At 43.1% G+C, this 13,515-nt stretch overlaps 1 pseudogene; it reads right to left on the reverse strand.

Moving 5' to 3' along the window:
- Window positions 1-4,265: 4,265 nt before the first annotated feature.
- The window catches only part of LOC119809411, a 32,664-nt pseudogene continuing 23,414 nt past the window's right edge, over window positions 4,266-13,515 (reverse strand).

Consider the following 13,515-nt stretch of genomic DNA (forward strand, 5'->3'; position numbering starts at 1 on the left):
TATCTATTTGATATTTTCTAATTCGGGGGGCGGGGGGATGGTCAAAGCTTCCAAGATGGCGGCTGTGTAAAGTCCTTCCAGCTTCGGTGGAAAGTTTTGCTGTCTGTGTCAGTGCTGTGTTGCCAGTGACTCTGGTAAGCCGAGTGTATTCCCCCCATTTCTCCTTTCTCTCGTTAGGGTGCGTCCTGAGAGAAACTCTTGCGACAGCTCCAGAGGTCAGAGGTTTGGAGTTCACATGTTGTCATTCCTAGCTGATGGCTCACCTTGCTGGAATGAGGCCATAATCACACCTGCAGCCTTTCCACGCTGCCTGGCTCTTTCTTCAGCTTCTTCAACCCCCACACAAGGTGTGAGCATATTGAACTCCACAGTGAAGCCTGCTAGCTTCTGTAGGCCATTCATGTCATCCAAGGTCAGAGGCAATTGGAACTGATGAATTTCAGTGGCTATCAGTCTGTTCTCATAAACCCCAGATGATGATGGCAGATTTCAGAGTACTCTTGATGCCTCCCTCTTGGTGACCTCCCCCACCCATATTCTCTTCCTGATTGTCCTATGAACTTCAAGCTTCAGGGATGAGGCAATAAATCTGTCAGAGGCAGCCAAATAGTTCCTAGAACTGCACAAGGCCAAATCCTGAAATCTGTTCCTTCATATACACATATAGGTAGGTACATACATATGCTTATGAGTACAATCATATATATATCTAAACCACATAGATCTCTATGCATATGTAACTGTATATATGAAAGAGAAACTGCTGTATGTAGTTTTGCTTTTCTGCACCCTAAGCTGCTATTGAATGAATTTTTATCATACACAGCTTCCCAGTAAGCTATGCTTGCTGTCAAAGTAAACTTTTCCCCTTTGAACATTAAACATTTTATGTCTTCTTCTCTAAATAATAATTACCACTCCCATTTTTTGTGTTTATTGGCTATATTTTTGCTTGCCTCTCAGTCCTCAGTTTTCAATCTGTTGAATAAAAATTAGATCTACATTTTATGTTTATGGTCAGTCTTGTAGAGTGATTTATTTTACCAGTACAAGGTCATTTTACAAGCATGTATTTGGAATGTTCCAGACTCAGTAAATCTGTGCAGTAGGCTTAGTTAGAATAGAGGTAGCGGCGTGAGTTCCTGTAAGCAGGTTAACCAGCACAGAGTAAACAAGACCTTTTTGTTGCCATTATAATTTACAGCTGTAATGTGTTAATACAGATGTGCATACACACACAGATTTTTGTAAATTCTTACTCTTTTACAATGATTTATGTTGTCAATGTTATAAGCCAACAGATCTTGAAACTTAAGTGGCTTCTCAACATTACAGAAAAGGTTTTGTTTTTTGGTAAACAAAGTCAACCTTCTAAATGTCAGTATTAATAAGAGTAATAAAAGAAACTTATAGGGTTTATTTTTATAATTTTTAATTTATGTACATGTGTGTATATCTGTGTGTGGGTATGTGTACGTTCACGCAGGTGCCTATGCGGTCGGTCAACAGAGGACATCAGATTTCCCTGTAACTGGAGTGACAGGTGACTGGGAGCTGGGAGACAAACTCTGATTCACCGTAAGGGCGGCAGTGCTCGTAAAAACTGAGTCATCCCTCCTGCCCCTTCATTTTGAATTGAAAAGAAAAAATAATATTGAGTTGGACTAAATGAGCTTCCACTCCCCCAACCCAGAATTGCTTTGTGGATCATATTGCTTGAAAGGACAAAATCTTTTTTTTTTTTTTTTTTTTTTTAAAAAAATGGTTTATTTTTATTTTTATTTTTTTGGTTTTTCGAGACAGGGTTTCTCTGCAGCTTTTAGAGACTGTCCTGGAACTAGCTCTTGTAGACCAGGCTGGTCTCGAACTCACAGAGATCTGCCTGCTTCTGCCTCCCGAGTGCTGGGATTAAAGGCGTGCGCCACCACTGCCCGGCAAAAAAATGGTTTTATACCTTTTCCTTTTGTAACAATCAGTGACTTCCTGGCGGTGTCACAGCTCAGAAGAAAAGGGATCCTGGCAGTTGGGAACCAGGGAATATTGAGTGTTATGGCTCGCGAGCGCTCTGGCAGCGGGGAGCCAGGGAATAGCACAGAGCACAGTAAGCATAGCCGCTTACAGCACTGCTCTAGGGAAGGTTTCCCCAATGTGACAGCTCTGCTGCCCAGGAAAGGGCTTCCTAGGGAACTTGTTACAGCTGGGCTCTGGTGCGCCACAACTCTGCTCTGCTAGGGGAAGGCTCCCCCTGTGAAAGTGTTACAGCCTACTCTGCCCCCTCCTCTTCTGACTTCTCCTGCAAAGTTGTAACATCTTGGCACTGCTAAGGGAAGGCTTCCACAGGGAAAGTGTTACAGCCCTGCTCCAGTCTGTCTCTGCCCAAACCTCAGTCAAGAGACTAATTGGGAGGGAAGAATCCAGGAAAGTGGCTGCATCTACCAGGGTGCAAGAAGAACAGCCATGGGGCTGGAGATATGGCTCAGCGGTTAAGAGCATTGCCTGCTCTTCCAAAGGTCCTGAGTTCAATTCCCAGCAACCACATGGTGGCTCACAACCATCTGAGATGAGGTCTGGTGCCCTCTTCTGGCCTGCAGACATATACAGACAGAATATTGTATACATAATAAATAAATATTTTCTTTAAAAAAAAAAAGAACAGCCACAAGGCTTATATAGATAGGGCTTCTTAGGGACGGAGTTTTCTCAGGGAGAAGGGGGAGGGAGATTGGTTCGTTTTTTTCCCTGCTCAGAGATTGGTTAGTTTAGTTGGTCAGGGCACCGATGTCTCATCTCAGAGCGGAACTGTGTTTCTTTCACTGGCCTTTTTAAGCCTTTGGCTCTAGTTTTGGGGCCAGGGCATATTTCTTTCACTGACTCTGATTCTAGGAACAAAGCATGTTTCTTTGGTACTGGTTTTTAGAGTTAGGGTACATTTCTTTGGGTCTGGGTTTAGAGCTAAAGCATTTCTTTCAGTAGCTCAGGTCTCAGAATCATGCTGTTTCTTTCACTGGCTCTGGTTCCAGAGTCAGGGTGGGTTTCTTTGGCTGGACTCTTATCCTACACTCCCCTATTATCTTTAAGGTGAAGACCAGAATCCATACTTAAGATTTCCCGCTGTGGTGGTCACTGAAAAGTTCCCAGTGCAGCAGTGCCAAGAGTCAGGGCTTCCCTGGTGAATGAATGCATCCATCTGTGGACTATGCATGACTCTGTGGCCAGATGGGCTATGGTGAAAGTGGCGAGCTTGCTTTCTTTTATCATGCAAGATACAGCCCCTCACCAGGAGCTGTGAGCTGAATGCGCCTCTTGTCTTTATGTGTTATCCACCCTTAGGTATTTTGTTACAGCAGCAGAAAATGGGCCAAGACAACCAATGAGTCCAAATACACACCTCGGTATTCTCAACATGAAACTGTATTCACTTGAGACGACTCGTGTGGATTTCACACCATTTCTTGCTCACTTCTGCCTACGAACTCCTGCCTGTGATAATAACTTTTCATCTAGAATGTTATCTTCCTGCTAGGCTTCCTGTCCAAACCCTACTCACCTCACCTTTTGATAACTAAAATCATTTTCTTCTTTTCAAAACTTTTATTTTATTTTGAATTATGTCTGTGTGTTGTGTGTGTTGTGTGTGTGTGTGCGTGTGCGTGTGAGTGTGTGTGTGTGTGTGCGTGTGAGTGTAGCGCCCACGGAGGACAGTAAAAGGGTCCTATGCTCTGGAGCTGGAGTTACAGAGGGTTGTGAGCTGCCTGAGCTGGATGCTGAGACCCGAATCTTCTTTAAGTTGAGTTACTCATGTAGCCTGTAGGTGTGAACAGGTACCTACAGATAGTGTGTATAATGCACTCATGTAGCCTGTAGGTGTGAACAGGTACCTACAGATAGTGTGTATAATGCACTCAGATCCCAGTGCCTTCAAACACAGCAGTGCCGTTTCATGTTTCTTGGTGCGGCCTAAGGGCTCAGGGGAACCTGCACTGTATGAGTTAATGAACTTTGCCACAGCTCTTTTTACATCAAGAGATACTTTGACAATAAGTTGAACCCAAATCAAACTTGGGAAGGTCCCCCTTCCTGCCACCCCCCGCCCTCCACACATACACAAAGAATCCTTGGCCATACTGTAAAATACACTAGCACTTTAGGATAAGGAAGACTGGCAGACATGGAGTTGGACATTCCCTATGCTGCGACCAGCTTTAACCTGTTCAGCTTCACCTCTTGGCTAAAGCTCTTGTTCTTGTTGCTTTGTCTTGTTTTGCTCACATCTCAGGAAGTCCCACAGATGCCTGTGATCCTGGAATTTCAAATTGCTGGTGAGAGTTCATCCTCTGTTTTCTCAGTTTTTCAGGTGCTTTCTCTGCAGGATGATCTCCTACTGCTTAAAGTACCCCTTGTCTCCCATAAACAAGCACAAGGTTCAAAGAGCACCTTACTGAAAACTTCTTATTCACACCCCTCATTGTGGGAATTGGGTCATACCTTGCTAAGAACAGCCATGGGAATAGATTCTCCTTTTGCTGCTGCTCCATCCATTACTTCATACTTAACCATTGTTTCTGTTTCTGTTACAGTGCTGGGTCCAATTCCTGTGATCTTTTTCTTGGTCACCTGTAACTCCATGTGTTGTGTTTTTATTCTTACTGATAAGAAGTAAAGTTTTCCAAGGATCACATCCTTTAAATGATACTTTGACTTAGTATATTCAAAATCTATGTGCAGACAATCTTCACTGCCCACTTCCATTTTAACAGAGTTGACATCAGGATAGGTAGCAAGCTGGTGAACAATAAGACTTTACTCCTTCACTAAGTCTGTCAGCCCTCCTCACAACCATCACCTTGAGAAAATACCCCAGGCAGACACTGGCACCGATGTATGACTCACGTGGTTTTCAACTTGCACAAATCCCAGATCATAACTTCTGCTCTGAGTCAGTTCTCTGGGTAAAGCTGACGCTAGGATTATGATTCATGAGTATTACTCTTGTCATTGAAAAGTTCAATTTGACCTACAAATTCAATCCTAATTCCTTGATGCTCTAGCCTCTTTCCAGGATGCTTAAAGGCAGGACTACCTTTCTTGAAACAGATCCTTCATTTAGAAGGGATAGTATTTTTCTATTTTGCCATCTTCAGTTTTTACTTCTGCCATTTTTCTGGCTTCCCCATGATTAAGGGCAACATCGAGGTCACAATAGGAAAAAAAAAACGCTTCAAGAAAATTCACTGTTACTACCACCAGGTCCCTATGTCACTCAGCTTCCCCACATGAGAACTATCAACCTTGGGATGGTTTTTGAAGACAATTCTACTGATAAGATTTTGGTGTGAATGTGACTTATGGCAGATGCTATGACATTCCCATTTTTCAGAGACTGTCCCTCTTCAGGATTTCCTCAGCTGTGGCACAGTCTGATATAGCTTGTTTTATCCAAGAACCCTGGTAAGGGGCACTTGCAAAATCCAAGAAATAAGCTTTTAGAAATTAGCTTAGGTTAAAACAAGCAAGCAAACAAAACACACAAAGAAAGCAAAAACCATGTCCATAACATTGACAATAGACCCTTGCTGCCCAGCACCACTATACCCACAGACAAATAGCCACTCCATGAATTCAGCTGTGTCTGCTTGTAAAAGCTCCTCACAGTTGTGCTTGTTGACTATTGTCAACAATATCCTGACATTTCCTTGTCCTGAGGTCCTCCCGTCTGTATCTCTGGTCGGGAATAGCGTCTCTTTGAGACTGATGAGAGATGGATATGCCTTTGAGAAGAGGCAAACACAGAACACTGTGCATTTCTACAGAGCTGGGACAAACATTCTGCATCAGAAATACCACCCCACTTTACTGAAAGTCCATAACTATATATATGTATATATATATATACACACATATATATGTGCACACACATACATGTATACAGATCTAACTACATTCTTATATATAAAGCTATAGGTCTTTTGTTTACAGGGAAGACACAGAACATTGCACAATGAAATTATTCACAGAAGACCAATTTGTAAGTATTTTTCTAAAAATAGCTCTTCATCAATGGGGGTAATAGTCCGTGGATAAAGTTAACATGCAACTTGACTTGCAAGCATAAAGATGTGAGTTCAAGTCCCCAAACCTATGTTTAAAAGAAAGTCAAGTATGGTAGTATAAGCTTTTAATCAGCCTTGGGGAGGGAGACATGGGCTGGATCCCGTGGACTCACTGGTCAGGCAGCCTAGTCTAATTTGTGAGCTCTAGGCCAGTGAGAGTCATTATCTCAAAAACATGGAAGAAAGAAAAGAAGAGAAAGGTCAGACACTAGAAGTTGTCCCCTGGCCTCTACATGCATACCATACTCATGCACTCACATGAATAGGCACACACAGATACACATGTGTATGCATGCACACACAAAGCAGTTCATCACAATTTATCATACATTTGCAAGAAGTATCTTGGTAAGACTCCAAAACAATCCTCTAAGGTACAAAAGGCAGGCATAAGAGGCAAGGTCTTATTTGTCCATGTTTCCTGCTATACTGTGGGAGCCTGAAGGTTAGAATCTGCATTCACCGTTCACTCAGGACCTAGTATGCCTATGGCACACAGAACTTCCACAGGTATGTGCTGGGTTAGAGAAGAGACCCCTCTCTTCAAGAGTGAGGAAACCGAAGACAGGCAAGAGCAGTGACCTGCCCCAAGTCATGCTGCAGGAAGAGTGCGTGAGGATCCCGACTGCAGTCTTCAGACCCCTGAGCCCAATCTCCTACTGTTTATTGCTCAAGCACACGAGGAAATCCCACTTAGCAAAACCTGAAAGGAAATCTGAGATTATAAATGGAGTTTAATTCGTACTTTCAGAGTTTCTTTATCACTGTGTTATTTGTAGAATAAATACACAAAATTGGGGAAAACGTCCTTGAGTAGAACTGAAGCTCACTATGAGAGTGAGACAGGGGCCACAGGCTTGTCCTACATGTCACTAGGCCTGTATTGATTCCACAGTCCCAGTCATGTGCTTCTCCTGATGGCACACAGCTGGCCACACAGGCCAGGAGTGAGCCACTGCATTCCCGCCTTCAAAATAACAAACTAGCAAAATAACAAAGGCCCATGGCTGGACATCAGTGCACGGCCACAGCAGTCGGTGTAAGCAGCAAGGCATTTAGCGCTATGACTGCCATGTTGTTATGAGAGGAGCCCGAATTATTTACTAAGGTGGGGAGTCAAAATAGAGTGGTCATGCCCCACACTTTAACAGTGAACTAGAAAAGATCTAAGACTTTTGTTCCCCAGTATTTCCATGTATCTCCTACCCGCTTGCCTCTCTCTAGCTGGGAAGCTAAGGAGAGCATTCCTGATTGCTCAGCAGATGGAACATGAGTTCATTGCTTGTTTTCTGAGCTCTGCCAATGGGGAGAGCCCCCCTCAATATCTGCTGGTTATTGAGTGTTTGCTAGCCCTCAGTCCAGTCCCAGGAGCCTGGGAACTCCTTGTTCTAGCAAGGAACTGTCTCCTGGCCAATCATTTTTTAAAAAATTTTGTGACTTTTATTTATGTGTATATTTGAGTGTGTTGAGTGCATGTACACAAGCCTTCGGTGCCCCCAGAGGCCAGAAAAGGGCATCAGATCCCCAAGACTTGGAGTTACAGGTAGGTGTGAGCCACCGTATGAGTGTTGGGAACTGAATTCGGGTACTCTACAAGAGCAGGAAGTTGTCCTATCCCCTGGGCTAACTCTCCAGTCCTGCCATCGGTCACATATAACATTAATTGGGCCAATAAAAGCGCCACAGCAGAATACATTTCTTCTAGAAGTTTCTATATACAGACAATTTATAATTCTTGTGGGGCCATTACATACAGAGGAGCAGTGTTTAGAGCTCTTCTCCTAATGGTTTACTTATGAAATGATGGAAAGAAACAGTAGAGGTCACCCATCTATTTCTCAGGTAGGTGACTCCTTATCTTGTCCTCAGAAAAGACCTGGCATCCATTCCTGAGGACCATTCCATGGGTCTCCCTTGCCTTTCTGAAGACACTGAGACATCAATGCAGGGGAAAGTGTTACTCATCTGAAATTACAGAGGGTAATTTTACAAATCAAAACATGAACTTCACAAGTAAGTGGAAAATACAGTTCCATGGCCTCTAGAAACCTGGAAACAAAATGTAGTTTTGAATGGACCATGACACAGAAACTCAATGCACAGCACATGTTTGTCTGACAGTGAAACCTTTGTCTTTGAGAGCCAAAAGTGTGTCTTGAAATTCCATAGTTCTGATGGACAGATGCTGTGTAAGGAACCTGTGCACATCTTCACGTTGAATCCACAGAATCTGAAGACTCCAGACCTGTCTATTCAGATAGCTATTTTTAACATCTTTTTTTTCCTTTGAATACTTTATTCATCTGGTGTCATGTGAATATGAGTGTATGTGCCATGATGCACATGTGGAGGTCAGAGGACAACTTTCAATGTCAGTTCTTTCCATGTGGGTCCTGGGGATTGAACTCAGAACTTGGGCTTGAGGATTTTAGCTGCTGAAGTTTTTAACTGCTGACCCAAGATAGATTTATTTCCAAGTGGTTAATCACATTGCCACTTATCTTACTAGTTTTCCCAGATGGATTGATGAATAGAAAAGTCATCGATTAATGATCACATGGGCAGTTAAGAAGCTTTTTAAAGTCAACTCATTTTGACTGAGGTATCTGAGTGGAACATAGTCAGAGCTACTGTGTGTATCAATAGAGCATCCTTAGATCCAGACCTTTCATTCCCTCCCCCAAGCTTTAGTCATTGATCTTTTGGGTCCAAAGATGATGAACATTTGCACAGAGAGAATTTGTTTAAGGGAAATTGTGTTGACCAAATGAAGCAAGGCTCCCCAGTGCATGTTTGTTCCATGATATCAAAGCCTTTTTGACTGTTGACATTTGGTGTTTTTTTTTGAAGGACAATAAAGAAAACATTATAATCAATTTGCTTCAAAATGGTTATCAAAGTATCCTCACATGAACATTTTCCTGTAACTTTAAAGATGTTTTATATTTGGTACATGGAAAATTGTAAACAATACCTTAAAAATGGTCTGACCTGCTGTCTTGAAACACATTGACTGGACATATTGCCTATGCTGTTTGTATAGTGTGATTTATTATTTTTATTTTCTCCATTGACTTTGTCCAATTTGACAAACATTTGATAAACATTTTAAACTAGGGTTTAATTACATAATCTTAAATTAAAAAATCCTCCTGTCTCAGCATCCCTGGTGCTAAGAGTACAGATGTGCACCACCACAGTAGACTAAGTTTTGAGTGAGTATGTACTTAGCACTGGGTGCTGGGCATAGGAGATTGAAGAAAAACAGCCCTGGAGACCAAGACAAATATTTCTCTTCTACCACTTAGCATTTTCCTGAACATGGCCTTGGAAAATTTGGTGAATGTACACAAGTTCCATCTTATCAACTTAGGGTAAAACTGAAGCAGAGATGAGGACCAGCTGGTTGCTAGGTACCAGTCACTTCATTTGGCAAGTTGTTGTCAAAGAAATTAACTTATTAACACACCCACTTTCTTGCAGCTGAATGAATAAGGTCACAGAATTGGGGGTGGGTGTGGGAAAGGTGGTTCTTTGTATATATAACCTACCTGCTTTGCCATAAAAAAGGCATAAAGACCGCCGTGACTTCTAGTCATCTTGTGGTGAGGTCAGAATCTGAACACAAATCCCTCCTCTAGCTCTTCTCTCTAGAACTACTGTCCATTGGTTTCCTTCAAGTATAGTAGGCAGGTCAGGGTCAAAAGTCTAGTTGAAAGAAGAACCGGAAGGTTGCTTTTGCATTTGAGTGTATGATAGAGAAAAATAGACCAAAGTATCTTGTCAGAATATTTTACATCAAAAATAGACTTCACCTGTAGTGAAACTTGGGGAGACTTGAAGAAAGTAGAGTAGAAGATTTTTAGAATGTTATGGAACATAATATCATTAGTTATGAGTAAATGAAATAAGTCTTAGTATATAGAAGTCCTACAACTTTGGGCCCCTATAAAGATGGTAATGAAAGTCTGAAAAACTCTCTTATGAAAGAAGTGACAATCAGCTCTCAGCCCTAAGTAGGTCACCTATAGCATCATGTACACATAAGGCTAAGAAAACATCAGGAAAGAGGGGGCAGAGATGTTGGGATGTTATAATTAGCACACCAGATTGTACTGTTTAGCCAAAGGGATGGTTGAATATCATAGCTCAAATGGGAGGTTGGGTCCAATGGTGATTGGGAACTTTACTGCTGGCAATCTTAACGCCTGTTGCCATGGGCATTCATTTCTGAATTCTGTGTAAGATCAGACAACCCATGAGAATGCAGCATATGGTCACTTAGCAGAAGCAGGATCAGCTGGGCTGCTAGGGAAGCCAAAGAGGTGCACGAGTGAGAAGGTGTCTTCCATGCACTCAGCTGACAAGAATGAATGTGCCACGGGGGTATGGCAGCTGGGGTATGTTATTTAGGGGACTGCTGAAGGAGCAGTGGTTTCTGACTGCTCCTGGGGTCATGGCAAGGCTGCTCCTAAAAGTCCCGAGTCTGATATAGTCACACACCTCTGTTCACTTGAGGGGAAGAGGGTGTGTGAGAAATAGTATGAGGAACCAACAGTCTCTGGGATACTTGAATCTACCTGTCTTACAGGCTTAAGTTGCTCTCTTGTGTTCCCTAAAAGCCAGTATTCTCCTAAGGAGATGCTGTCACTCTCTCCTGAGTATAGGTTCAATCAAAGTGACCAAAAGGCTGTGTGGTCAGGAGTGTCTTCTGTTTTATAAAAAATTTAGGGGGGAGATGTTGGGAGTAGTGAGACCCCAGATCCTGAATTTCTTGTAATCCCCTGATCTGAGTGCCTACAGCTGCTCTGAGCATGAGACCTTCAGGAGTTCCTGATGGCAGGAGAGTGGTTTCTGGTGGGTTTGGCTGGGGCATGGCTATCTCTATAAAATCTGCCCCTGAACACAATAAAGGGGGCATTCTTGGGGAATTCAAGGATGACCCGTGTCGCTGTCTCTCTGTCTGTGTGTGTCTGTGTATTTTAACCTCCAGCCCCTTTGCCCAAAGCTCACGAACTGGGTAATAATGCACCGAGCGCAGACACGGGGGCGCGGAGCGCAGCACAGAGAGAATGTAAGAGACAAAGGACGTGGAGGAACATGGTGTGAAATGCAGACTTCTGCGCATGCCATGGCTATTGCGTTAACTCACAGCAGCTGTGAGCAAGATCAATCTATTCAGTATTTCAGCAGGGATGGAGGAGGGGCTCACAAATGCTCAACCCCACCTGAGGACCCAGGGGTAGCTGAAGGCTCCTGGGGAAGGGAAGAGTTGGGTGTGGCCTCTGGTAGGTGGCTCAAGCTCCAGCAGACAGCCCCTCAGCTATTCAAGTAGCACTAAGTCTCAGGTCTCAGTGAGTGAAGGAGGAGGAGGGGGTGGAGAGATGAAGTTGGAGGGGATTTATAGAAGAGGGTTTGGGGGAAGGGCGGGAAAGGTTGGATGTGATCAAAATACATTTATGAATGTATGGAATTTACATCAAACAAAGTTAAACTTACATCAAAGAATAAAAAGAAATATTGTGTACTAAAAAACCACTCTCTTTGAAAGCAGGATTTTGATTGAATGGAACTGACTGAGACTCAATATGCTGTCTTCATGCTTGGGAAGATGGCAGTAATTCCACCTCTCAAAAGTCTGAGATAGGCCCATATATAAAGATGGCAATGAAAATCCAAGACCAACTTGGGTTACAGATTAAGTTTCAAGACAGCTTGGGATCCATAGTGAGACACGGACTCAAAAGTAAAAATAGGAAAAGGGGGGGAGGGAGAGAAAGGAAAAGGGAGAGGAGAGAGAAGAGGAGAGGAGAGGAGAAAAGAGGAGAGGAGAAGAGGAAGAAAGCAGGAAGAAAAACAAAGGTCCTGGAAGATGACTCACATTTCAAGTTCACTTTGGCTTATAACCAAATGCCTACTTTTCAGTTTACAGTGTGAAAGGCAGCTGTTTTACTCCTGTTGGCACCTGGGCATTCCTCCTTGGCAGGGAATCATACAGGTGAGGAATCTTGGAATCTTAGCAAACACGGACTGGACCAATGAACTGACTGCCTCTATCAGCTCCTCAAAACCTTATAACCAAACTTCTCCTTTTACCTAAAGACTACACCCTCCAAAAGAAGGAATTACTTCATATTCTATAGCATGGGCTCTCCTTCTTGATTCTACATACATCTTCCCAAAGTTGATGCTTTCTATCCTGGGACTCTGTATCATTCTTACTTCCCTTTTCTCAACCAGGTTTTTACCCTGTGTGTCTTCCCTTGCTTTAGATGGTCCTGGTTCTCACACCTGTCTTCCAGATAAATCTCAGCAGTTCCTATTCCTTTCCTTATGTAACCAAGAAACCTTTTGTATCTTGAAGCCCAATATCTTCACCCTCATCACTTTGTCTTGGAGGAGATTCAGACATTGGCTTGATTGTGTTGTGACCTGTATTAACTTCGGGGACCGTACCCATGGAAGGAACCAGTTCCCTGGTCATGACTTGGTACTCAGGGCAAGCAGTGATAAAGCTATTTTCCTTATTCTTGAGAGAGATTAGAATTCAGGTTTGAGCTTGAAGACCCCAGAGTTAGAGACCTTGAATTTCTATTTCTCTTCTACCACTTAGAAGGCAGGGAACTTTCAGTAGGGAATTACCATCATTGTCTCTCAGTCTCCCCATTTGTGCAAAAGAGATTATTCTAATGTAGACCTCAGAGGCCAGCCTTTAGTGGCAAATGGATTGTCTATCATTTATAGGACACCTAGTAACTACCACACACTAGTGTTCTCTCTGTCGGTACTTTTTCTAGATTCCAAACAGCCCTTTCCTTTATGACAACATCATGCCTCAGAAGTTTCACAACACAGGTGAGTGGTTATGGTTTCGAGTAACACCCTCTTGATGTGTGATACAGGGCAGATGAGATTAGATAGGTTGAGCTTGTTTTCCATTGACCCCATGCAGACACCACTCAGCGCCATGAGGCACCACAGAAGCCACTTCATAAACATCATTCTGTGTTCCTTTATATGATAGGCAGGCAGATGATGACATGAAAGGAGGCATAAAAGAGACTCAGAAAAAGTACCAAGTGTATTACATTCACAGGTCCTAGGAAACTAGAGACATGCCATGCCATGTTACCACAAAAAGATCTGCATCCAAACTCAGGTCCTCTGGAAGAGCAGCAAGCGTTCTTAACAGCTGAGCCCTCTTGCCAACCCTGTCACTGCATTTAACGACTTGGAAATGGGCTTCTGGCTGTCTACCTGAATGAACAGCACTGGATAAGTCCTGATCCACATCAAGGCGTTTCCATTCCCCGAATCCATGCTTTCCTCCAGAATGCTTGCTACGCCCTCTTCTGATGGATCAGCGGAATGCAACTCCAGGCCCTTTGGCCCCACTCCGTTCCTT

The sequence above is a fragment of the Arvicola amphibius genome, chromosome 3 (assembly GCF_903992535.2).
Source record: "Arvicola amphibius chromosome 3, mArvAmp1.2, whole genome shotgun sequence".
Taxonomy (NCBI): domain Eukaryota; kingdom Metazoa; phylum Chordata; class Mammalia; order Rodentia; family Cricetidae; genus Arvicola; species Arvicola amphibius.